This window comes from Ostrea edulis, chromosome 10 (assembly GCF_947568905.1).
Source record: "Ostrea edulis chromosome 10, xbOstEdul1.1, whole genome shotgun sequence".
NCBI classification, from domain to species: domain Eukaryota; kingdom Metazoa; phylum Mollusca; class Bivalvia; order Ostreida; family Ostreidae; genus Ostrea; species Ostrea edulis.
The window spans coordinates 41908461-41935551 of NC_079173.1; the positions used below are offsets into that span (position 1 = coordinate 41908461).

At 35.8% G+C, this 27091-nt stretch overlaps 1 long non-coding RNA gene and 1 pseudogene across 1 annotated transcript; both read left to right on the forward strand.

The window, feature by feature from the left end:
* The first annotated feature begins 3576 nt into the window (after positions 1 to 3576).
* LOC130046589 (uncharacterized) lies at positions 3577 to 16082 on the forward strand. Its single transcript, XR_008799050.1, has 3 exons — positions 3577 to 3797; positions 10674 to 10814; positions 15080 to 16082. It is a non-coding gene; the product is annotated as an uncharacterized LOC130046589 (long non-coding RNA).
* Positions 16083 to 16168: 86 nt separating this feature from the next.
* LOC125667000 (zinc finger protein zfp-1-like) lies at positions 16169 to 24787 on the forward strand (annotated as a pseudogene).
* Positions 24788 to 27091: the final 2304 nt, after the last annotated feature.

A 27091-nucleotide genomic window follows, 5' to 3' on the forward strand; every position in this document is an offset into this window, starting at 1 on the left:
TGATAATATCAATGAAAAATAAAAGAAATCGGCTAGTAAAGTGGATGGACAGTTATTCAAAATGTAACACCCCCACTCCCTTTGTGCCTTTTCTACATGCAGGCTCCGGCCGCCCGATAGAACTTAAATATTTAAATACACGGAGCAATTTTTATTGTTACTCGGCATAGGATAATTATGATTTTTTAACATCTATAAACAACCATAACTATTAACTCAGCTGTAATGTCTAATCATATTATCACTATTATAAACAGTAACTAGAGCAAAGCTCGTTGCAAAGCAACGAGAGGTCTTCCGTCGAAGCTGTGTGACATAAAAACCTTGAACTTGACCATATGTCCTTGGGTCAGGTCCTAATGCAGCCTCAATTAACATGAAAATCTGTTGTAAGTATGAAATCTAAATGTTTCTTCATTACAGCATATGGTCAGGACAGGGTTTGTATTTTCAAAAAAGTGAACTTGACAATATGAGCATGGGTCAAGGCCAGGACACTTTCTTTGTGTATCAACTGGCTAAAGTAGAGTTAAATCACAGATTGCTTGTCCACATGTGATGAATCTCCAAAATTAAACACAATAAGACGCTTGAGATGTATATATATATTTGGGGCGCTCTTGCCTTTTTCATTTCACTTATAAAAACCGCATTTACTTGCACGCATGATTGTATTTAGATGAAATGAAATGAACCGACAAATAAATCCTTCTGTATGCAGACAATTATAAGTTAATAAAACTTAAAACTACTTCATTTATTTAGTACGATTTTTTTCTGACAATTAGAAACGTCACATACCCTTACCGTAAACTTATTATGAGGAAAATGACAACCCGATAATAATCAGGAAAATTGTGTAGGTTTTTTTAAATGTATGTATAACTTGACACAGATATTATGAGATCCATTGATCACTAACTCGAAATGTTTGCGGTAGCATCTTTACAATTACTTTATAATTGCAATAAAACATAATATAATTGTTAATTAAGTATGATATAATGTAAAAGGATTCAAAATGATTTCAAACATAATTTTCCAGTAATTGATGTGTTTATTTATGCGATGGACGAAAGCCGAGTTAGCTTCGATGTTTTTGTTTTGATTATGCAAGCTTGTCACTCTGGCCACCTGCGAGCGAGGCGAGAGTTGGGTTACATAACTGTATAAACAACGCTGACCGTGAAGAATGTAAACAGCTTGCAGTTATTGACCATGATTTATTTTACGTTTGAACGTTTTATTTTTATGTATATTACTTATTTTAATTCTAATATGAAACAAATAAAAGATAATTTATCTCTCTCCTTTTGTTGTTGTTGAAGGTTTGTTTATGTTAAAACGAAAGAAAAAGAGAAATGTATCACTAAATAATTTGTATTTGAACCACAGAGCATGTTAAAAACCTTATTTAAAATGAATATTAGTATCTATTGTAGTCAGGTATGTTATTTTTAGCAAATTTATTTCAGTTATACGCATGAAGAGTTCTCGCTCACTTGCCAAATGAAAATGGCTACTTGTTTACGGGTATAGCTTTTTACTCTAATATAACACAAGATTCGAACAAAATAACAATTTCATGAGATAAATAAGATGTTAAAGAACAACTTTTCCATCGGAAGCCATATCGAATTCTTTGCCGTTTTTGAGCTATAAAGCGAAAACTTTTAGGGGCCGTAGATCCCTAATTTAAGGGGCCAGCCCCTTTTTACTGGTGTCAAATAAAAGCTCTTGAAATTCTACACAACTTTTATTCTACATGTCTTAACAAAATATTTTTAGTTTAAAAGATACAAAGGAAATTATGATCAAATTTTCGCTCTTTCAGGCGTCCTGATTTTTTACCCCTCTCTATCGTCATTTTAAATGGCGAAATCAAAAAACAAAATATGATGTGCACAACTACAATGCTTCTACTTTACCAATTCAGTGTTTTCTCTGCTCCAATTATTATAGTCTCGGAGCCTTTATCTGGAAACCAAAGCCCCTAAAATTTCACTAAAAGGGAAATAACTCGCAAGCGGAAGAGAATATCCAAAATGTTTAAAAGTATTTTGAAAGTCTTTAGTAAAATGTATTAAAGCTGAAAATTTGAGCAAAATCGGTTGAGGAATGAGCGAGATATGAAGCTTCAAAGTTAGCGTCTAGGAAAAAAAAAAAAAAAAAGAATAATAAGAATAATCTTAACCAGCACAATAAGTAGAAGGTCTTCCGTTGCTACGGAAGACCTTAATTATCAACATCCATGGCGCAAATGAGAAGTCCGATAAAACTTGAAGACTCAGAAATGTACGAATTTTCAGCATAATTGACCCTCGAATAATTACCATTGTGATAATAACTTAGTTTAGTGCAATATATCAAGGACGGTGGGTATCCCCCCCCCCCTTTTGTAGAGAGAGAGAGAGAGAGAGAGAGAGAGAGAGAGAGAGAGAGAGAGAGAGAGGGGCTACTGTAATTTATGAAATAAATGTCTAATGAGTTTGAATAAAAAAAAGTAGTTCAAAATTACTCGGCAATCTCTGCACTAATTCTACTCGCTAGATAGAGTCTCGCTCATTTCCTGTCATTTGTTTACTTCCACTACTTACCCACCCACACAACAATGTTTACAAATTTACAAACAAAAAGTCTATCACAAAGCATGTTCATTTACGAGTGAATGAAAGAAATATATTATACTTCAATTTATATACGATAAGTCACATGTGCGGTTTCAATTTAATATTATCAGAAGATTCCAGCGAACTTTCGTTTGCCATTTTCGGGCCATTTTCCGAAGGAACTATGTTAAATAAATCATTTAGAGGAGTATTTTTCTCTCCCAGTGTGTATGATTCTATGTATGAGTGTGGGATCACCCTGGACCCCCCCCCCCCCCCTTCAAAAAATTGTTGCATCCTCCCCATGACCTGGAAAATATTGAAATAACATTGAAAATGTTCTAAATAGATCTCCTTATTTTGTTGCTATTGGTTGAATGTCAAAGGTGGATCCAGACTTTTTTATTTGGATGAAGGGGAAGACGTTCATATACCACTCACTTTGATACACCCCCCCCCCCCATAATAAATTGTCCATAGGGTCATTTTAAAAAAAGTTTGTTTTCCCTACAATTACATGTACTTATTTCTATTCATTCCGAAATTTTCTTGTCTAATTCATAACTATTTCAACTTCATTTGAAAAAAAAATCCCCCTATCTACGTACTCGACTTTTTTATCCTGAGTTGGGAGAGAGCAAGCAAAACATTTTTTTAAAGATGGTCTAGGCTGAACTGATATATGGGGGGTTGGGGGGGGGGTTACATCTTACTGTTTACCAACAAAGCAAATGTCATCTCAGTCATGGACCTAGCTTTCATCATTCAGCATTCCAGGGACCTAGATACTGACTAAGTCTATATACTATAAATATAGGTTCCTTTCTTCATACATGTATAATTTAAAAGGTGAAGATAACTAACAGAGATCCACCTCTTAACTGTTGTTATATACATGTACCATGCAAAACTTATCTAGGCCTACTTTGCAATTTATGAGACTTTTTTTTTTACAAGAAAGGGAGGGGGGGTCCCAAGTCAATTTGGCTACTTAAATACGACACATAAATTTAATTGTGAAAGCTTGAATCCCTTCCCATCCATCTGCCGAATACGTTGCTGAGTATATAAAAAGATTACTGTCATTTGCAATTTTATGAGTAAAATTCGCGTCATCAATAACTGTGCACAAAGATACCAAAGGCGCGTCAACAACATGGCGGAAAATAGTCGCAAGATATCTGCAAGGTAATTATTGATTGATTGTATATTGTTTAACGTCCCTCTCAAGAATATTTCACTCATATGGAGACGTCACCATTGCCGGTGAAGGGCTGCGAAATTTAGGCCTATGCTCGGCGCTTATGGCCATTGAGCAGGGAGTGGTTCGGTGTTAAGTCCCTGTGATCATGTGACTGGCTTCGAGGAGTCTGTTGCTGTGTTAGTGTTTTTCTTCTTTTGTTTTTTTTTTAGATTTTATTTAAATATAAAATATACATTTATATGTCATGTGACTCCGATGAGCAGGAAAAATTAACCGAGTTATCAATCTTGAAATAACTCTTTTATGGATATTGATACCATTTCAAATAAGGGAGGGATCTTTATCGTGCCACACCTGCTGTGACACGGGACCTCGGTTTTTGCGGTCTCCTCCGAAGGACCGCCCCATTTAGTCGCCTCTTACAACAAACAAGGGGTACTGAGGACGTATTCTAACACGGATCCGCACGGGAATACTAATAATTGACAACTTTGGCTTTTAAAAAAGCTTATTCAGTCACCCGGTGGGGTTTTCTCTTGTGATTAGGTTTTAAAACATTAGCAAACTGTTTTTATTGAAGTAATATGTTTTTAGCATTTATTTGTATAGCAGCTAGATTTGGCCACCTGTAAATTACAACTTGTAACATTTATCTAAATAAGTAAATTTAGTATGTCTGGATTAGTTTAGTCAATAGTGGATGTTTTCCCGCAGGGGAGAGGAAGGTTTAGGGGTTCAAATTATCCCATGTATGCAGGTTACTGCATTTTGTTTGTCAATTATAACACGTTTACAGGGGTCAACATTTACGTTTGTCCGCTTGTCCGGTACCAGTGGAAAAACATTTCGGACAAGTGAATATTGATGGGCACTTGTCCGATTGGACAAGTGCTTTTTTTATGTAAAGAAGTCTCCAAACAATTTTGTGAAAAGTTTATCGGTAGTTGAGAGTCGGAAGTACATGTGCAATGCATGGAAAATGAACTTCGATCCCGATATCAATCGCTATGTAAACTAGCTGAGTCAAATTCAATCGGGATTGGTGTTCACTTATTGCGTACTACTTTCAATCAGCCATGGATCTTACGAAGTCATTGGGCGCAATCGGAACTCCTCGAATGTCTCGCGCACTCGACATAGATCTATGTCGAGTGCGCGAGACATTCGAGGGGTTCCGATTGCATTGGGCGCACTTGTTTCAGAAAGCCGGGCGACGACCCGGTTCACTTTTATCACGTGACTTTTTGACCCGGTTTGTCTTGCGAAACGAGTGGGAAATCGGCCGAATATATATCAAAATGTAAAAACAAAAGTTATGTATTTTTCAAAGAACATCTGCATAACAGATTTCATAAAATGTAACCCATGTAAGTTTAAAAATCATAATTGATAATCAGTTTTATATTCAAACATTTTGTTCACAAACACTGCAGACTAGGCTGTAACTTCCACAGAGAAGCGGTGTTGATCGTATCATCCAGCATTCGGAAACAAAGAATGTCAATAAACTTACCTCTTAACTCACTAAGTATTTTTGCTAATTGAAATTTAAACTCTTTTAATGAATGAAAAATGGATAAATAACGAGCTAGAAAGTGTTTATATTTTCCGCCATATTGTTTTCCATGTGCCTGCTCTAAATTTATCGGGCAATCCGGGCTACTTTTCGGTCGACCGGCGGCTTAAAAATACTTGAAACAAGTTACTTGCCCGCTTCCGGAAGTATCAACCGGCTTGACCTGGGCGATGAAACAAGTGCTCCCATTGATTCAAGATGGGAAGTCTAGATAAAATTTTGTTTTATGCGTTTCTTGTTTTTATCAAGAGAATAAGATAAAAAAAAAAATCAATCAAGCAGGTATAAAAATAGACTATATATTAAGTAAATTAAATACAGTTTTCAAGTTGACAATATTAGATCCTTTTTAGAAAATTTTTCGGACAAGTGAAGTTGAAGTTTGGACAAGTAAATATCTTTGTCTCTTGTCCGAATGGACAAGTAGAAAAAAAGTTAATGTTGAGCCCTGGTTTAATTATCCAAGATCATGTAGCATTATTTCATTAAAAACTGGTGTGTTCGCCCTGATCACCTGTTTGCACAGAGTCAGTGAGTGACTTTGCCTTGAGTGGTCCCCCCCCCCCCCCCCCCATATACCTGTGTGACAGTATTTAGCAATTATAGGTGTCATATTTTCAAATGTTGATTTTAGTTTGTTTTGACAAATCGTGTCTTTGCTTTCTGCACTGGGAAGCTTTTTTGATGGATCTAAAACAAGGATACATTGCACTTATAAATTTGAACAATAAAGTATTTATCAATAATTGTATTGGTTCAAAAAAGATGGAGATTGAGGGAATGAAATTTATGTGACTTTAACCGACTTATTGCTTAACTTATTCATTTTACTTGTATAAACATAGATGAAGTATTCTGAAAAAAAAGGTTGAATCATATGTTCCTTAAATCGTAAATTATTTGGTATTGATCAGCAACTTATTATTAAAAGTGCTCATTAATCATCTTAATCTTAACCACTAGAGGCAAATCCACTCAGTGCACAGGAGGTATCAGGACAACTCGCCCCCAAGACAACACGCCCTCAAGACAACTCGCCCCCTCTTCGGGACAACTTGCCCCCCTCTCTTGAGATTACTCGCCCCTTCATATCATACATGTTTACAATGATTATTTTTGGTCTAAATCCAAGAGGTATATTAGCAAGAGTTAATACATTTCTATTGATATATAGCATAATATACATCACAGGCAAAAAGACATGTTCACATAAACACTGAACTTCGTGTCATTTTATTTTATAAGACGAAAGATTTTAGTAAAAATCCAATGTATGAGTTCAGTAAATTCGTCATCACTTGTACGTACATGTAAAGTATATAATTTCAGCGGAAACAAGTTAGCGTTTGGTATAGGGAGAGTATTAGCTTGGTCTACAGCTGACGTAGTATAATTATCGATAATTTGCGTCTGTTGTTAAATCTAATTGTTTGATCGATTTCCCCCAAGTTGTTATACAGTTATTTCAAACATTAAGGTACTCGTATTTTTCACTTTGAAATCGCTGCTTAAAAAGAAGCCCTAATGCAAAGCCGTTATGACATTTCTAAAATGGGAATTATTTTTCAACAGGAATTATTTGTGAAATTTGTTACATGTATAAGAATATTCATGCTTCACATTTACACTTTATATGTAGTATACGTCATACTGTATCGATAAAACGCACACACCTTCCAAAAAAAAAAAATCCAAAAATGTTATCAGTATTGGATACAATTCATCAATTAACTGAATATCAGTAAATATAATTTTCCTAGCAGATTGAATTATGAAAAATGTCTGAAATGTATTAATTAAATATGTGTATAATTCTATTAGAATTTACCATTCCTGTTATTTTAAAGTATGAAATAAGACGTATCTATATAAGGTTTAAAAGTGTAAATTTTTGTACAATTACACACACACACACACACAATGAAAATAAAATGTGATAATATATTTATATCATATTGGGGGCGAGTTGTCTGAAGAGAAGGGCGACTTGTCCTGAGAGAGGGCGACTTGTCCAGCATTCAAACAGGGACGGGACGGGGGGGCGGGGGGCGAAACCACTCAGCCGAACTAGTAATCGGTGAGAAAACTGCTGCGGTGGTCGAGAGGTTAGAGCGTTCGCCCCACATGCGGAAGGCCGGGGTTAGAATCCCTGCCGCGACAGATCTAAGTGGTTAAAACAGGTAGTGACAGTTCCATCTCCAAACGCTCGGCATCAGGTGTGAATGTCGCGGGTCCTAGGAGATGACCTCAAAAACGGATGCCATGTGTCACAGTAGGTGTGGCACGCTAAAGAACCCTCACTGCTCAACGGCCGTAAGCGCCGAGCATAGACCGAAATTTGAAGCCTTTCACCGGTCTTGGTGACGTCTCCATATGAGTGAAAAATTCTCGAGCGAGACATTAAGCAATTAAGATACAATACAATGCATAAACCATCTTGCATCTGTCCTCATTTGTGATTAGATTGAGTTAACTCAAAATAATCTAAATACATGCATAAGTGCCAGGAAGTTAACTCTATCAGAATTATTTTGACTGATGAGGTTTGTTCATAAAGATTGATTTTGTAGTAGACCTGAGTGTCTCTTGAGATATAAGACATATAATTTATTGATAGTATGTGGTAGGGCTCTGTCACAGTAAAAATATATGGGTCAAGTGGAGTAAGTAATTTTAAGTCCTAGTTTTTAATCTTTTAAAAATATTTAAAAAATCATGAATTAAACTTTATTTGGTATTTAAAAAATCACTTTTAAAATGAACACACTGACTATGATATTGAGTTTACATTGGTGTTAGATCTCAAAGATCCTCTGTTAAGGTAGTACTCTACATCGTCATAATGGCTGACTTCCTTTAAAAACATGGATGAAAAAATCGATATCAGCAATATTTGACTTTTTCTTTTCCATTTAAATACCTAGCTCAGTAGGTTAGAACACCGACTGCTGAACTGTAGGTCGCAGGTTCGAGTACAGCAGGGGTTTTAATTTTTTTTCAGATTACCTTCTACTAAAACTGTATTTTTTGACAAAATAAAGTAAATTTGAAAATTTTCAACTTCAAAATATTGTTGTACATATCCTCCACTTTTCATTTAAATCAAATTTCTTTGGTGTAGCATACCTCCTTAATGATTAGCCCCTTTAGTGATCAGCCTTTCTGTCCATCCATCTGTCTAGGTGTCCGACTCAATCTGATTTCAATACCTGAATACAAAATGGTCCTCTTCAAATACAGTTCCTTAGGACTACCTTTCTTCATAATGACATATGCTTACACTAGGGCTCTGGTCTAGAAATAAGATTTCTAGTTATAGCACTCTATGCTGAAAAAGTGTTTTACCTTGGATGAAGTGATTCCAGTTGAATGTTTTAGTTGTTAAAAACATATTACACTCTACAGTGATGGTTTTGTCTTTAACTATGTCATTAATTTAAGAAGATCAGGTGTAATCACACTTTGATTTCTTTGCCATCTTTTGATTTAAGACTGAATAAATCTATGAAAATCATTTTTTTTTAAAAAGCGGAATTGAAAAGTTCTTGAATCAAAGTTTTAGTCATACATGTATTTAAGAACCTGACAGCCCTTAAATGTGGGCAAGATAAAGAATATTTGAGCTAGAATTTTGACTATGTTTTTGCTAAAGTTGGATCTGCCAATTTTTATTTAAGCATCATGTTTCAACCATGCTGCTCTTATCCTTGTTATCTATTAATGTACTGTATATATTTAAAAAAATGATTTACAGAAGAGTAAGAAGTACATTCACTGTATATGCAAAGTGTTATACATAGTAAATTTATATATTAGAGAAATGAATGGTCCGCAAACATTCTGACCTTACAGTGTAATTTAAACTGTGCCATGGAAGAAATTTTGATAAACTCACTGCAGTCTTCACGAAAAACTTTGTCAAGCACAGGCCCTTCGGGCCTCCCAGTATAATAACTTTGCAAGCCCGAACAATATTTTACAGGCCCAAAATGTTTTTACTAATTTTACCACTTGTCATTTGCAAGGTGCTGCATGCTGATTCTACACTAGATACATGCATGTTCTACTGTAGGAAAATACATATCAAGATGATCATAGTTGGAGAACAACTGACATTAAAAGGATTATCTTATTTTATTTTTTAACATATTAATCTTGAAGATACATCAGCAGCTCATGTTCTACTTTGTTTTGTAAACACCATGTACAAAACTTTGTTTTCTCCAGAATTAAATCTTAGCAAAGGCCCACCCTCGGTCCAATGGGGCATGAATTTTCGTTCTCTTTTCTCCTTCTACGACCGTTTTTTAATTTGAATCTGATGGTTGTGATTGCGAAATACGCTTGTGAAGTCTGGAATTTCACGGACGAGCCCCCTCCCAACACGGACACTGGAAGTTAATGTAAATATATAGTATGTGCATGTATTTTTTATACATGCACATACTATATATTTACATTAACTTTCAGTGACCTTGGCTTGCCCCCCTATACTTTAGAAAAGCCAGGCAGTATGGTTGATCATTTTACGATGCGAAATTTCACTGCTAAGTCCTGACAAAGTCTGAGTCAATCTCACGCTTTATTTGTAATATATACAAAATTAACATACAATAAAACATTTACAGGCCCGCTGGACTCCTGGGTTAAATATTTTTAGAAGCCCGGTCCCGATTTTACTGGCCTTGGACATCGGGCCACTGGTTAACGTCGAAGACTCAAACTGTACAATGGGAAAATTTTTATGAAAATGACATACACACAAACATATATATTTATTGACATTGATGTTTTATTTAGAAAAGAAGGATGTCACCAGATTCTGAGGCAAAAGTTTTTTTGTGAAGCATGTAGGCATAGACAAGGACAGTTTGATATCACGTATATAATTATCAGACTAATTAACCTAAAGATACTATTTTCTTTCCTGTTGTAACTCAAACATGAGATGTTTCTTATTCTTTTTGTTATTATGTCGCTTACACTGACTGTATATTGAGGAGTATAAACAGAAGAACACAAAGGAATGTAACGGTTTATAAAATACAAATTTTTAAATTCGTTCTTTTAAATATTGATTTATATACAATGTAGCTGTAGCATTATGAAATAATGCACAAAGCATATATTTCATGTTTAAAAAATAAAATGATACACGTAGAAAAAAAAGAAGGTTAAGTACATTTGCACTCAGTATAATCTAAGTGTACTGTATCACAAAATTGTTGTGCCTTAGTATTACCTATTGTGGAAATTGCATAATTCTATATTAATTTTTATACAGGGTCTGGTGTGTTTAGTACTACAGCACATGCAAGATGAGATTTTCTCCTATAGTATGCTGGGGAGAAGATAACAAAGGCAGTGGCAGAGGAAAGAATGAAAACAGATTTTTCTTCTACAGTCATGAGGGTCAGGAACTATGGTAAGAAGAGTCATAATCAATATCTTTATGACATGAGCTGACAAAATTAAGATTAGAAACAAATATACCATGGTCCAGAAGAATACTTTTTAAGACCATTATGCTGCCTACTGACATGACATTTAATTGTTACTTCATCGAAAATATCATTACGCAGACACTCGGAGAGGTTATAATTGAAAGTATATGGGGTCCTTGAAAATATTGCATATTTGACTCATCTTACACCTCGGCCAATATGCATTTTATAAGGACCCCATATATTTCCATATTATCCCTCCAAGTGTCTACATAACTTACAATATTTTCCTGTTTAACATTTTTAGCTCACCTGAACTGAAAGCTCAAGTTAGATTTTCTGGTTGTCTGTCGACTGTAAACTTTTACATTTCCGACTTCTTCTCCAGAACCAATGGGCCAATTTCAACCAAACTTGACAGCAAGCACCCTTGGGTAAAGGGCTTTTAAGTTTGTTAAAATGAAGGCTCGTGCCCCCTTCAAAGGGGAGATAGTCACAAAAATGCAAAAGTAGGGTGGGGTCATTTAAAAATTCTCTTCTCAAGAGCCACTGGGCCTGAAGAGCTGAAATTTGCATGGAAGCTTCCTGACATAGTGGAAATTCAGGTTTATTAAAATCATAACCCATGGGGGTAGGATGGGGCCACAATAGGGGGTCAAAGTTTTACATATATATATATATATATATATATATATAGGGAAAATCTTTGAAATTCTTCTTCTCAATAAGGCCAATTCAACTTAATTGATAGATTATCATCCCCGTCCGCCCCTCAAAAATTGGCCCGCCCCGAATTTTTTTATTTTGCGAAACTTGCAATTTCCGGAATATTTTAATGTACGACTCCGGTATTTACACTTCTTGTTTACATTTCCGGTATAGCAACGTAAAAAGCCAGGTGACGAAAATAGATCTATATGGTTTTCTTAATTTCTCGGGTTCTTACAGACGTAAATCTTGAAGAAGTTAGGTATATTTCTGTTATATCCTTGAATTAAAGCCTAACCTGGAATTAGTCTATGAAAATACCATAGATTGATATCCATCTGCCATTAAATGATGCGGATCTGTTGAAATAAAAACTCGTTTGTCTTTAATATTTTTCTCGGAAAATAAAAATAAAAAAATAAAATCCTCCCACCCGCCCCATACTTTTTGCTGACCCTGGATGATAATCTACTAATTAAGTTGAATTGGCCTAACCACTGGGCCAGAAAAACTGTGATTTACATGAAAGCTTCCTTACATAATGTAGATTTGAGTTTGTTTAAATGATGGCCCCCGAGGGTAGGATGGGGCCACAATAGGGAATCAAAGTTTCACATGCAAATATATAGGGGAAATTTTTAAATTTCTTCTCAAGAACCACTTTGCCAGGAAAGTTGAAATTTACATGAAAGCTTCCTGGCATTGTGCAGATTCAAGTTTGTTGACATCATGGCCCCTGGGGGTAGAATGGGCCACAATGGGGGATCAAAGTTTTACATACAAATATATAGAGAATATCAGTTAAAATCTTCTTTAGAACCACTGGGCTAGGAAAATAGAAATTTACATGAAAGCTTCCTGACATTGTGCAGATTCAAGTTTGTTGACACCATGGCCCTGGGGGTAGGATGGGGCCACAATACTGAATAGGGGATCAAAGTTTTATATGCAAATATATAGGGAAAATCTTTCAAGATCTTCTCAAGAACCACTGGGCCAGGAAAGTAGGAATTTACATAAAAGCTTCCTGACATAGTGCGGATTCAAGTTTGTAAAAATCATGGCCCTGGGGGTAGGATTGGGCCACAAATAGGGGATCAAAGTTTTATGTGCAAGTATACAGGGAAAAAAATTCCCTAAGCACCACTTTGCCAGGAAAGTAGAAATTCATATGAAAGCTTTCTGACATTGTGCAGGTTTAAGTTTGTTAAAATCATGGCCCCAGGGGTAGGATGGGGCCACAATAGGGGATCAAAGTATATAGGGAAAATCATTAAAAATCTTCTTCTCAAGAACCACTGCACTATGAATGTTGACATTTATATGAAAGCTTTCTGACAGTGCAGATTCAAGTTTGTAAAAAGAATGTTCCCCGGGGTAAGTTTGGGCCACAATAGGATCAAAGTATGGAGGGAAAATCTTCGAAAATGGGACAAGATGACTCAGGTGAGCGATGTGGCCCATGGACCTCTTGTTAAATATGTGATATTTGATTGTTTTTTCATGTAACTTATTAGTACATGTACCAATACATGGTACCATTCCCAATGCACTAAAATGTTGATTTTTCCTAATTTTGACACTAAAAATCCCAATTCAGCTCCTCTGACTTAAGGTAGCTCTCTACACTAAAGCTTATACTCTTTATTACACTACTCACAATATGGCGATTTAAATGTTTTGTAAATTTATTTGTATTGATCGATTCATTTGTCTATTATCATAGCTCGGTGGTTAAAGCATTGGGCTGGTGAACCACAGATCTCGAGTTCAAATCTGCCAGAGTGTTTTGTTCATATATGTGTTGAAATAATTATACCCCCCGCAACAAGTTGTGGGGGGGGGGGTATACTGGAATCGGGTTGTCCCTCTGTCCGTCCGTCCGTCTGTAGACGCAATGGTTTCCGGACTCTAAAGCATTATCCTTTCCACCTACCGTTACCATATCATATATATGGACTACCCATGGGATGAAGATGTTCCCTATCGATTTTGGGGTCAAAAGGTCAAAGGTCAAGCGCACTGGACATCGAAGTAGCAATATGGTTTCCGGGCTCTAAAGCGTTATCCTTTCCACCTACAGTCACCATATCATACATATGGACTACCCATGGGATGAAGATGTTCCCTATCGATTTTGGGGTCAAAAGGTCAAAGGTCAAGTGCACTGAACATTGAAGTAGCAATATGGTTTCCGGGCTCTAAAGCGTTATCCTTTCAACCTACAGTAACCATATCATACATATGGAATACCCATGGAATGAAGATGTTCCCTATCGATTTTGGGGTCAAAAGGTCAAAGGTCAAGCGCACTGGACATCGAAGTAGCAATATGGTTTCCAGGCTCTAAAGCGTTATCCTTTCCACCTACAGTCACCATATCATACATATGGACTACAAATGGGATGAAGATGTTCCCTATCCTATCAATTTTGGGGTCAAAAGGTCAAAGGTCAAACGCACTGGACATTGAAGTAGCAATATGGTTTCCGGGCTCTAAAGTGTTATCCTTTCCACCTACAGTCACCATATCATACATATGGACTACTCTTGGGATGAAGATGTTCCCTATCAATTTTGGGGTCAAAAGGTCAAAGGTCATGCACACTGGACATCGAAGTAGCAATATGGTTTCCATTTAAATTCTTTAATGGCTTTTTTCATCGCATGGAGATGCTGTGTTCCTAGATACCTTTTGGATCATAATACTGAAGTTTTACCTATTACCTACACCCTTTGGGAGATTGGGGTAAGCGGGGGGGGGGGGGGGGGGTATTCTTAGTGAGCATTGCTCACAGTACCTCTTGTTTTTTTGAAAATCATGTTTTTATCCAAATTTGCATATTTTCTGCTGTTTTGGCATATATACTTATTATACATCACCATATATTTTGTGATTAAATCAATTCATACTGATTTGAGAAACTATTTCAAGGTGTAGTGAGCCACCTTAATAATTCTTATAGGAGGAAATGTACAAGTTACTTTTTTTTTTTTGCTTTCTTTTGATTTGTACAGATCAGTCTTAATATTGCAAGACATGTTGTAGTCAGCCTATTATCTGACATTGACAGCTTAAAAATGTGAGAACTAGAGATAATACTGTTTAATAATTGGAAACAATGTAAACTTTGTAATGGAGAACCACTGGAAGCTCATATTTAGTATAAAGATGAGCTGAGGGTGTGTTATAACCTTGCTCAAGGTCATTCCTTCAAGTTCAATAGCAGAAAAGTATTAACAAAATTTAATTTTTGATCAATAACTCTAAGTTGAGAATCATTGGAAGCTCATACATAGTTTTAAGATTTTTTATGACCTAAGGGTGTATCATGACCTTGACCCAGGATCATAAGAACAAGTTTAAGATCACTGGCAGAAAATTTCAAAATTCATGATAGGTCTATGATATTCTAATAGAAAACGATCGGGTGTTCATATTTCTCTCAAAGATTAGTTTTGACCAGGGGACATACATGTATGACTGGGACTTCGATTGAGCTATCTGAGTTTCATAGCATTATGTTTTGTCTTTCAGGTAGTTCATGTAGATTCTGACAAGGCCATAGAGAAGGAACTGGGGAAAGGTAAGCACTTGCTTAATAGTTTAAATGCAAATTGATTTTAATTGGGAATTGTTAAATATTTTCTTCTCAGTGTGGCCTTTTAGGGGTATTATACTCATATTAGATTGATAGAAATACCCAATATAGTGGAAGTCTGCATACGGATATACAGTGGAGCCTCGGTAATCCGGACGCCATTAATTCGGATGCTTCACCTTCTGGACGATTTTTTTAGGGAACGGAATTTTTATACGTTATTTTGCATCATTAATCCGGAAATTCGCGTTCCGGATCCGGACGGTCAATTTTTACTACAAAACGTTAAAATGCATTGAAAATTGTACTGTTAATCCGGACGGTAATTTTTTTGAGGGAACGTCTGTCGGATAATTTTAGCAAGGCATAAATTATAAAAAAAAAAAAACAAAAAAAAAAAGCAAGTCAAACTGTCTAATTGAAGCGATTACCTATACCCCGTCAACACCTCCCTTTAATTAGGTATCGTGTGATGTGTGTCATGCCGAACCCGTGAATCGTGACAGATGGCAATGGCCGGCCTCTTTAAGAAGTAAAAGTGTGTTGAAATGTTTGAAGTGTAAATGATTGTTAGTTACTAATGATTTATTTATTTATAGTTACATATAGTGCTTCATTATTTGTTTTAGTGCATACGGTACACAGTTTTGTATATTTATTTGTAGTGCTAATATACATGTACAATGTAAGTATAGGCAAATAAACTGCACACGTATATTTCAATTTTAGAGCTTTGAAATGTATTGCTTATAGGAGTTATGAGATTGATCACTGTTCGTTATCTTCACCTTTCATGTAAATGTTAACATTATTATGATTTATTTACTAATGCAAATGGTTAAATCCAATGATAGAATGTGTTTAATTCACTACACATCAATAAAGTAAGCCTATTGGTTACATATGTAAAGATAAAAAATATGTGATTCAGTTATCCGGACGCTTCATTTATCGGGACGATTTTGCTGGGTACCAAAGTGTCCGGATTAACGAGGCTCCATTAGTTGATTGCATTTATTTGTCTGATGCTGTTTCACTAAGAGGAGGTTTATCATTTATCTATTTCACTCTATTGCAGTGCTCAGACACAAAGACTTCTATGTGAGGAGGCTGGGAACTACGGCGACAATGTTAAATATTGCAGATATTGTGTCCATCACTACAAAAAGCTGGTAAGATTAAAAACTGAGACATTTCATTGCTCAAGATAATTTGCTTAGATAAACTTGCTTGTTTGAACATTTTGTTTGATGTTCTGTTCTAAAAATGATCTTGTATAGAGAGATTACCAACTTCACGTGGAGTACTACTTATTTTGATATGTGTATGACTGTAGTCACCCCGTTCTATATCGATTCATGTCAACAGCTTCCATGACAGGAACCTCAGTTTTAAGGTTACATCAGAAAGACCCGTGGCATCGACTTCTTATGGTTGGTGCCTACTGAATGGACAGTCATTACCCATTTGATAAAGGTCTTTAGCTTTGTCAAGATGGAGAATTCGCGCTCAGAACCTATCCAAGAATCCAAATCACTGTGTTACCATTACCAGTTTGATTGGAAAATATGTAGACTCTGCAATGTCTATCATATGATAAAACAATTAACTTTTTTTCATTGTGGGATTTAAAATCTCATTCAGAATTGTTAGCCTCCTGGATTTTTTCTGGTTATGGAAAGTTACCTGTATGTCTTGAGAATTATCCTGCATTAGAGATTTGTAACCACTTTTGTAGAAGAGGGATGTCAACATAAAGCAGATCCCTGCCTTCAAGCCAATTCGAAGCTCGGCCCAATCTCCACAGACACTTGCATCAAAGTGAGCTCTACCTCCACAGAGACCCGTGTCGTTAAGGTTAGTCTACCTGTCAGACGTCATATCACCTGATAGTACTTTCAGTACTTTGATTGAGCTTACTGTCTACAGAAGTGAATCTCTAGAGAGATAAATCGTAATCTTAGCTTTGCTGATAGTTCTGAGTATCAATGTGTCAAGTGTATTTTGAGAATAAAGAATTGCCACGTTTTGTTTAATTTACTATGATGAACTCCTATAGTATATAGCTGTGATATATATCGATATCTCGTGGAGTTTGAATACTAGTACACAGAAAATACCTGGCTTTGAAATGAGCTTGTCTTTGTAAAAAGTCATTTGTCTTGAGCTGGTTATTGAGGAATTCTTTGACATGAGCTTGTCCTTGTAAAAAGGGCATTTGTCTTGAGCTGGTTAATGAGGAATTCTTTGACAACAGTTTGTCCTTGTTAAAAGTTAACTTAAGCTTGTTATTGTAGAGAGGGAACAAGGCCGAAACAAAAGAGTCTTTAACAATCTAGGTTATCACCTGCCCAGCACTGAGAAAGAGAAGCAGCCCGCCACGCCCCCCTTATCGAATGCCAGCAGCGGGATTGGAACTTCAACGACCATCAGTCCTACAGAATCACCCAATCAGGAAGAGGACACCGAGAATGGAACATTTCCTAGTAAGACATCGAGAGTGATATGTTGGTTTACACATTGTTCTTAGCCTTGTATTAAGAAAGTTCAAATTAAAATGTGTTATATTTAATGTTTAAAGTCTAAAATGAAAAATATTTTTTTCTTCCAAAATTGTGGCCCAGTCCCTTTAAGATTATTGCTTACACAAATTGCCTGTAAACAAGAAAGTCTTGGCATTGAAATTTGAAATTCATTGTAGCGTGTCCAGCCTCCATAAAAGACAGACATGTGCTTCATCGATCTGTGTCATCGGGAAGCTTGTCCTCGGTACAAAGTGCTGATCTAAGATTAACCAGTGAAGCGGGACCAATGTTTTTGCCCTCGGGTAGTCTAGGTGGTGAAGCGTTTATTGGAAGATTTACAGGGTCTTTAGACAGTTTTATTACAAGTGCTGCTAATAAACTTGCAACAACGGCCAAAACTGCCTCGCAGAGTGATAATGAAATTGACCAGGCTGCAAATAGGTCAAGGTAAATAGTGCTATAGTTTACGAGGAAATAAAAGAAAAATTTAAATCTGTAATCAGACTTATTATGTTCAACATCTCGAGATGAGTGCATGGTAATTGTAATGTGTGTTGGGGAAGACAAAATGACAGAATGAATGAAAATTTTGACCTGGATCTCGACAATAAAACCTTGCATTGATAACGAAATATAATTCAGAAGTGTGTTTGTAAAAGAAACAAATGACAAAATGATATTTATATGTGTTTTTGTCCGTGTTCATCCCTCAGAGTTTGTCGGTGAAGCAAATTATATTACTGTATATTGAAGTGTCATTGTCTTCTATTTGATATAGATTTCAAGAAAAATTCGAAAAGAAGTTGAAAAGAACGAAACAGCTGAACCCCACAGGGAACAAGAAAATGAATCGGAACCCCTCGACTGACAGCAAAGACTCATCTCCCCCTCTGTCTCGGAAAGTCCGCAGAAAACCGGAAATCACCACACCAAGTCTAGGGGCCAACTCCGGCCTGAGGTAGGGTGTGAGTGGAAGTATAGGGGCCAACTACGGCCAGAGGTAGGGTGTCACTGTGAGTGGAAGTCTAGGGGCCAACTAAATTTACTGATGAAAAATGTGAAAAATTTGTATGATTTCTGAAGAAAAAAATTTCCAGTGATTGAATTTGCCTTGCTGTTTAGAATGTATATTTATAAAGGTGAAGAAATTTGCATTATTGATGTTTTCTTAATGTTGATTTTGTTTTGATCGTCCTTCTGCCTCCGAAGGCCTGAGACACAGCATATCTGTGTTGCCGAAAGATTTATAAGTTTTACAATTCAGAGCAATATTCTGATAGGACTCAAGTTATGTAATTATGTACCAATGTATTAAAAGTGATTGGAAATATCTTTAAATGTGACGGAAAAGCACCTTTAAAAGTGATTTGAAAGAAAAATCATCACTGTGCAAAGTTGTGGGATAAATTCTGACTTTGTGTTTGCATTACAGCCTGAATAACTTCTCGGTGTTTGGAGGAAGCCCACATTTTCAGAGTCTCACCGCCCCAGGGCCACTCACCTTCTCCTTTACACAGAACGCTTCGGCCTCGGCGCTCGGGTCCTGTAACGATCCTGCTGACGGGGCGTGTGGACCACCCAAGCTATTTCCTAGTTTGCAGAGTCCTGAGAAGGAGCCTCCGAACGGGTAGGCAGTACTCACCAACAAATTATTCTAGAAAGATTTTGTTAATGGCAGGCAACAAAATTCAGGGGAAATACTGGCTAAATGCGAGTTCATGACTTAAAAGTCTGCGAGTAAAAAAATCACAAGTGGTGGCAATGCAGAGCTGCCAACCCTCACGATTTTGGCGTAAGGCTTACGATTTTAGGGCCGAAAATACGCCTTACGATTTCACTGTTACGTACATCTTCCGATTTTCGCTTATTTGACATTTCGAAATTTTTAGAGCTGTCCGTCATTGGTTTTTACTTTTATAATAAGCAAGCTATAGTCGTTGCTACGTTTGTTTGCATAGTCTATATCTATATAGAATCTCGATCATTTTAATACTTTAAAATAAACAATATGGCAGCTGCTACTAAACGTAAAGCATGTGTTGATGGAAATAACAACAATACTCCCCCAAAGGAGAAAACCTAATGGAGATAGAAATTCAAAGAACAATATGCAAGTACACTGTAAACATCTATTCGTTTCAAAGTCAGAAAGGGGGAGTTTGTATAAGTGTACAATCTGTTTGACAAACTTCAATATTTCTCACGGCGGCGAAAATGACATAGAAAAACCTTGCCAGAGTAACTGATTCAGTAACTAAAATTATATGATATATATAAAAACTTGCCAGAATAACTGACACAGTAACTGTACAATTATGCAATATACTAACGTAACATTATTTTTTACACAGGTTTTAGAAAGTAAAATCAATAAAAGATGTATTTGATCTTTTGCAGTTGTAAAATGTATAACAATTAGTATGTATCAATTCATTAAATTTGGAATTGAAATGTGCCTAAAATTGCTCAGGTTACATGTTTATTCATAAAAAAAAACTCCAGCGGCAGGGGGTCTGGGCGGCCCCCTGACCCCCATCTTACTATTTTCCATTTTATAATGTTGGCAGCTCTGGCAATGTGTTGCTAGGTAAAAAATCTATTTTGTGGATTTTCTTGGTTTATTGGCTGTACTTAAAGTTTACAATAATTTCATCTTGTGTATAGAAACACTTTACGCATTGAAAAAGTAAACGTGCAATGAATAAAGAAAGTTCTGCAGCCATACTTCAAGCATCTCAGAAACTTCTGATTTAATTAATGATCATGATGATCTCATTCGTGTTTACTCAACACACAATGGTCTTGCTTTCTGGTATCTATAGGCAAACATTTTGAGTTATTTGTGGCACATTTTTAAAAAAGATTTTTAATAAAAGAAATCTCCAATGGTTTAAATAAATATTTTGAATTCTTCCAAGATTTCTAACCAGGTGCTGTTGTACTAAAGATATGCTAGATCTCTGGACAGTGAGCACATTGCAAAAATTTACCCTATGACCCTCACTATGCACCAGTGGTATGCTATGGGATAATTCATTAAACTTAAAATGAAAGAACTCCATCTGATTTTTATTACTGTACTTTATTTTCATATATTTTGATAATAGAGACATGCTTGTTTTCTTAAATTCTTGTGAAAAAGCTATCAATTGAAAAATGCTAGTAAATTGGAAAATAATCCATTAGGTAAAATGTGCTAGTAGTGAAAAAAGGTAATTTTGACAGGGTTTGACATTTATATTTTTGAGCACTAGACCAGTCGGGCTACTTCAAATGATTTTTACTAGACCTGACTTTATATCCACTAGCCCTGACCAACTTTCCAGAAAAAAACTGATAGTTTCTCCATATTTTAATACTCCATGGAAATGATAAACGTTAAGTTTGAGCCAAAACATATTTTAATTGTCTCAAAAATACCTCAAGTCTCGTCATTCAATTTGATTTTCAAACACGTTTTCTGTTTCTTTAAATTCTACCTGGCACGGATATTCTTTAGTCTATTCAGTATAAAATGACCTGAACCGGCCTTTTATTTAATTTATATTTCATTAGCTCTGCTTTGTTTCTTTCCAACCTTTTCTTTTTTCTCCTGAGAAGTCTTTCATTGAGGACGAGAAGTCGTATTTAAATATAGAGACATTCCCGCACATATGTCAACACCGATAAATAGCTGTTTACGATGTAGTTTATTAACTTGATAAACACTTTATTATAGTCAATTCAAATAAACTGTTTAAAATGAGCATCGAGTAGATGTCGTAAAACATCCCTTCCGACCGCAACTTAATTATTAGAACTAAAAATAGAGATTAGCCCATCACACGGTTCAAGATTGCTTGCAAACTCTTTACAGTTAAAAATGAAATATCTTACGGTTTAAAGTAAAGTTCCTTGTTTATTTTTTTTAACACGACCAGTCGGACTAGTAAATCGACATTTTAGACTCGGTCGGTCGGACGTGCCTTAGTGTCAAACCCTGTTTGATCCCTGTTAATTCAAATGGAATGAGAGATAAAGTAAATGTTTATAGCTATTAGAAATAAAGCATGATGTTCGTTAAATTCATCAGGTACATTGCAATGAGTTTTCGATCATACAACTAAAAGTGATATACACTGTCACACAGAGGGTCAGCAACATCAAGCTTTCTACTGGACTCGCGATAAGTCTGTCCTAACTGCAGGCTTTCTACTGGACTCACGATAAGTCTGCGCTAACTGCAGGTTTTCAACTGGACTCACGATAAGTCTGCCCTAACTCAAGGCTTTCTACTGGACTCGCAATAAGGCTGTCCTAACTGCAGGCTTTCTACTGGACTCACAATAAGTCTGTCCTAACTGCAGGCGTTCTACTGGACTCAAGATAAGTCTACCCTAACTGCAGGCTTTCTACTGGACTCACGATAAGTCTGCCCTAACTGCAGGCTTTCTACTGGACTCGCGATAAGTCTGCCCTAACTGCATGTTTTCTACTGGACTCACGATAAGTCTGCCCTAACTGCAGGCTTTCTACTGGACTCACAATAAGTCTGTCCTAACTGCAGGCGTTCTACTGGACTCACAATAAGTCTGTCCTAACTGCAGGCGTTCTACTGGACTCACAATAAGTCTGCCCTAACTGCAGGCTTTCTACTGGACTCGCGATAAGTCTGCCCTAACTGCAGGCTTTCTACTGGACTCACGATAAGTCTGCCCTAACTGCAGACTTTCTACTGGACTCGCGATAAGTCTACCCTAACTGCAGGGATCTACAATCTTATTTACAGCCAATCTTATTTACTGACTAGAATTCCTCTTATCAACTTTCTAGATTATTAAGGACTTGCTGTGTATAGGAAACTCGGATTTGATTTTTTGGGGGGTTGGAGTTATGCCCCTTTGAACTTGAATTTACCTCTGAAACAGTGTCAGCATGACTCCTCCGAAACCGCTGAACAGAATTTCATGTAACTATTACTAATTGTATTTGATATGGACATACTATGTAGATACATTTGGATATTCACAGGAAATTTTAACAGGAGTTATACCTCTTTTGAAAATAAAATGCTACAGGATTTAGTATTCCACAGAACAGAATTTATAGACATATCACTATTGCTATCCATTTTTGTGAATCATGCATAAACTTAAATTCACTTTTTCAACTTCTTTGAAACCATTACATTGAAATAAAATACAGCACTTCTACACTTACAAGCAATGATTTAACATCATTATACATCTATACACTTACAAGCGATGATTTAACATCACTATACATCTATACACTGACAAGCGATGATTTAACATCAATATACTTCTATACACTTACATGCAATGATTTAACATCAATATACTTCTATACACTTACAAGCGATGATTTAACATCATTAGACATCAATACACTTACAAGCGATGATTTAACATCATTATACATCTATACACTTACAAGCGATGATTTAACATCATTATACATCTATACACTTACAAGCGATGATTTAATATCATTATACATCTATACACTTACATGCGATGATTTAACATCATTATACATCTATACACTTACAAGCGATGATTTAACATCATTATACATCTATACACTTACAAGCGATGATTTAACATCATTATACATCTATAGACTTACGAGCGATGATTTAACATCATTATACATCTATACACTTACAAGCGATGATTTAACATCATTATACATCTATACACTTACAAGCGATGATTTAACATCAGTATACATCTATACACTTACAAGCGATGATTTAACATCAGTATACATCTATACATTTACATGTACAAGCGATGAATTGACATCATTATGCATTTAACAGCATGAACACCTACCATTAACTTTTTTGAGCACTAGACCAGTCGGGCTACTTCAAATGATTTTTACTAGACCTGATTTTATATCCACTAGCCCTGACCAACTTTCCAGAAAAAAACCCTGATAGTTTCTCCATATTTAAATACTTCATTTGAATGACAAACATTAAGTTTGAACCAAAACGTACTTAATTGTCTCAAAAATATCTAAGTCTCGTCATTCAAACACGTTTTCTGTTTCTTTAAATTCTACTCGGCATGGATATTCTTTAGTCTGTTTAGTATAAAATGACCTCAACTGGCTTTTTATTTAATTTATATTTCATAAGCCCTGCTTTGTTTCTTCCTAACCTTTTCTTTTTTCTCCTGGGACGTCTTTCATTGAGGACGAGAAGTCGTATTTAAATATAGAGATGTCAACAGCGATAAATAGCTGTTCAAGACGTAATTTATTGACTTGAAAAACACTTTTTTATAGTCAATTCAAATAAACTGTTTAAAATGAACATCTAGTAGAAGTTGTAAAACATCACTTCCGACCGCAATTTATTTATTAGAACTGAAAATAGAGATTATTCCATCACACGGTTTAAAATTGCTTGCAAACTCTTACAGTTATTTTCTTTTAGCTAAGAATAAAATATCTTGCAGATTAAAGTAAAGTTTCTTGTTTATTTTTTTAACACGACCAGTCGGACTAGTAAATCGACATTTTACCCGATCGGACCTATCATTTAGTAGACTCGATCGGTCGGACATGCCTTAGTGTCAAACCCTGCCTACCTTAACTGGTTGCAAATCATAAATTTAAAAATATTTACGAATTCATAATTAAGTTCAAACTGAAACTTAAACAGGTTTCATGAAATCCAGATAACCATGATGGCCCACGGGCCTCTTATTGTATTATGTTCATGGTCCATCGAACATGTGCTATCTTAGTAGTGTTAGAAGCATTGTGTGATGCATTGTGTATTTGTGTTGACAGAGATTTTCCGACATCCCTAGAGCAGTTGTTAGAGAGGCAGTGGGAACAGGGATCTCAGTTCCTGATGAAGCAAGGAGAACATTTTGATAGTAAGTTGAATGTTAAGGAGATGCAGAATTCGTTGTTTTCCCCTTATCACTTCAAGGTAGATAACCCAATTTATAGTATTTTATTTGTTCCTGTTCAAAATACATTTAGCATGCATCTGATATCACTTGTATTGAAGTCGATTGTATCGAGTTGTTGGTTGCATTGATGAACAATGCCAGCTCTGACGATTGCGTCTTCTTTATCCTCGATTTAGAATTATAGACCCTGAAACGTGCTACTACACCAGTTGCACGGTACGGTTCGGTACGCTTTATGAACGGTACGGTTCGTTTTCTGAACGGTACGGTTTGTTTCTTGAACGGTACAGTTCGTTTCTTGCACGGTACGGTACGCTTCTTGAACGGTACGGTTCGCTTCTTGCACGGTACGGTTTGCTAAAAATAGCTGCACGCTTTGTGAACGGTTTGCACGTTTTATGAATGAGGTGGGCGTGGCCTGAACGCTTTGACTTCGTATAAATTGTACGTTTCAATAGTTTGTTTTCACTCGATCGATCTTATTCGGCTCTTTGATTATCGGCTGCAGGATTTGTGGTTGTGTTAGAATGTGCACATGGGGAAATGAGACGTTATTTTTGATTGCTTCGATGAAATAATTCCATATTGATAACGTACATAAAAGTTATGAATAAAAGTTTTTAGAATTTGCTTAAGTCTAAGTCTTAATGGTTGTTATTACGTTTCAATTTGTTTTTCATTTCTCATCAGACATTTATTAATTTACGATTTTATAAAAAGTTGTTACATGCATACATGCCAACTTTTAAAAATCCCCATGGGGGATTTTGCGCGCGACGACCTTTTTTCAAAGCTCAAAATTCACGACATTTTAGCATGAAAATAAATATTTGTCCTTTCAAATAAAATATCAATCAAAACATTGTTAATGTATCGTATATTAACACAACATCAAATGTGTTTGACCATTAACTATATAAAAAAAACTTTGAAAGATATACATTAATATTTTATTAAAATCATCTATTCAGCAAAAAATCTTCTCCAACAAGTCACATACATAATATCAAATAATATTTAAGGTTGCATCCTTTTACACCATACAATAAACATTGGTCGGTCTATATATCAAAATTTAAATTAAAGCACATGCATTTAGGTACGACTGCAAAGGCGATCTTGCTTGTCTGTAAACATGGGCTTGCAGAGACTGGTGGAATAATCTGCATTGCAACCAAAAAAGGAGTGATCTGCCCTGCTATGAAGTTTGCGAACAAAACCTTTGCACCCATGACATCTGAAATAATTACCAGGAAAAAAACCCACATCAAAATATTCCATTTTACTTGTAAATTAAGGCTACTTGCTAAATAAAAAATTCAGTACAGACTTGTGCGAATTACGCATCACAAAGTATATTTAATGAATACTACACTATATAGACTATATAATACATCGCTATAGACGGATATATTTGGATAGCCTATATTATTATAGTTGGAAAAAATATATACCTTAATTTATTGCAAATTTTGGATGCTGTCAGCGAGAGGCGGAATGTCCGATTGTTTGGTGGTGACACTAGCATCGTTGTCATTCACGTTTGTGTAAAGAATAGGTCAATTTGAAATCCGTCTTCCCGATTAATTACTATCAAAACATGCTTCGCACTGTCCAATAAACACCCCGACACAGGCAGACCAACCCGACACCATGCGACACAGGTAAACAGCAATGGCTGACTATTGTCCCGATTTCTGATTGGCCAGTTCAGAAATGACGCGGGATTTCCAATTCTGGTCACGAGATTTCACGATTATCCCGCTTTCAAACTCGTTTTCAATCGTGAAATCGGAAATTTTGGTCGGAAAAAATTTCAAATCGGGATTTTAGGGTAATTTTGCTTTCCCGATCGGGAAAGCGGGACCGGAGGGTAAAATCGGGAAGATCCCGCCTAAATCGGGAAAGTTGGCATGTATGTACATGAACTGCTCCCCGACATGGGCGTGCGTAAGTGTAAAAACAAAGCGTATTAAGTTTCCGGATATAAATTACAGTGCCTAAATTGGAAAAGTTTTTAAGAAGAAGTGAATTTTGTTTTGAATACACTAAAGTCGCAAATGACACAATAATTATTTTCTGCACTTCACATTTATTGTGATTTATCATCGGCATTATGAAAGATCCAGGATATCTGCACGTGAAGTTTGTACGTCCTTTTTTGTCAGCATTCAGTCATTCATAATTAATAATGTTAGATATCTGTTGCATTTGTCTTTGAATCAAATAAAATGATGATAATACATATAATATATATTCCCTATCCTTTATCACGCGAAGTCCGATTTTCATTTCCCTGACTTTATTTTTGATCACTGAAAATTGAATTAAAAAAAATTAACAGAAAAGTAAGGCAAGTGTGTAGTTTGCAATAAAAATGTTTCATATACCTTTTCTATATATTGTTGAAATACTTGAAAATGCTGAAATGAATAATTTTTTGCGGCCGATTTGATGCTTTGCATCAATTTAACTTGTTTACATTCTT